We start from the raw sequence: 1,574 nt of genomic DNA, 5'->3' as shown, positions 1-1,574 counted from the left end.
TCGCTCGCTAGCTCACGCCGAGTCTCCTGTCCTACATTGTGGGCTGCCGCTGCTGAGGGACACAGCGGACGGGACGAGGCGGCAGATTGCATCCTGGACATGAAACAGTGCGCGGTCGTGTCGTGAGTCGTGTGGTTCTTCAGCCGCCCGGGGCCGGGGCTGGGCAGGCCCGCGCGGCAGGCGGGCGCGGCGGGCGGCCTATGCGCGCCAGGCGGGCGGTGGTGTGGTGGGGCGGGCGAGAGAGAGACTGCAGCGGCGCGACCAAAGTTCAAACCAAAGGACACTTTCCTTAGTAGCACTGGAATTTCGTTACTATATAACCGGAAGCCTCGTGGTTAGTCAAGTCAAGTTCTTTTTATGCCCTGAAATAATTTTACGGGCTCGGGTTAGCGGCTTGTCGTTGGCGCGCGGCGCTGGCGTTTTGTGAGCGAGCCCGACAGCCCGTGCGTTGACGATCTTTGGTTACGACGCCCTGCCTCGAACTTAGCGAATTCAGCGTACATTCTGTTCAATTTTCTCTAGTAAGTATTCTCTTTATATGGTGTCTATTCACACAAAGGTTTTGGCGGACGTCAAAGAGCCGCGGGATGTGGTGCTGGGTGTGGCTGCAGGAACTAAAAATCCCCTGTAAAAGCGCATAAACAACGACAGCAAACGGCCCGAGAGCTCCAGAGCCAAAGGCGTTCACCGCGGCCGTGACGTGTACAATACAGCTGTTTGGTGGCGCGACTCGCACCGAGCGGCTATCACAAAGCCGCGCCGGCCGCGCAGAGCTGCAACGAGCAGCAATTTGCCATACACCAGCACTTTTACAACGCGCGAACAGCCGGCCGCACCAGCCGCGCGCATGCGCAAAGGCACCGGCCGGGCCGGGCCGCCGAGGCGCGCAATTTGAAATATCACTGCATGCTTTCTCCCCTGCGGCCATTGTGGTGTGTATGTGTGTGTGACGTAACTCGTGGACATCTCTTTTGTCTCAGGTCGGTTGGCGGCGAGACAGGTGGTTCTAGAGAATCCGAGCTGCGCCTTTAGACGTTACCATAAACTCTCGGCTGAGGAAACTTGAGAGTCAAGACGAGAGTCGTGCGTTTTCTGAGAGGCACACGCGTCAATAAGTTATTTCAAAGGGTTTCATGCATATCTACAACAGAGCTCTCTGTTTTTGAACGGCTGAACCTGACAGTGTACGCTCGACGGCGAGGAGCAAAACTCGCTGCAGACCGTAGTACGGCTTGTCAAGCTCGCCCATTTCTCTGCCAGTCTTCATTATCCGAGGTTCAAGGTTCAACTCCTGACGCCGCGGCGGCGCCCGCGGCCGCTGAAAGGACGTGCCACCCGCCGCTCGCGCCTCACCTCCACCTCACCTCACCCCACCTCTCCCCTTCTCTATATCCCTCTTCCTTATACGTCGCGGGCCATGTTCCAAATGGAATGGAGATGTCTATCTCACCGGTATACAGCCTATACAAAGGAGAGATGCATCTCTATCAGCAGCTGGAGAGGTGTGGGGTGTGAGGATAAGCAGGCTGGTGACAATAATTTTCTCTCCATACCTTAACGAACAGTAAAACAGA

Source organism: Frankliniella occidentalis, unplaced genomic scaffold (genome assembly GCF_000697945.3).
Source record: "Frankliniella occidentalis isolate FOCC.00 unplaced genomic scaffold, Focc_3.1 Scaffold17, whole genome shotgun sequence".
Classification (NCBI taxonomy): Eukaryota; Metazoa; Arthropoda; class Insecta; order Thysanoptera; family Thripidae; genus Frankliniella; species Frankliniella occidentalis.
Note: the sequence above shows the minus strand (reverse complement) of the source record.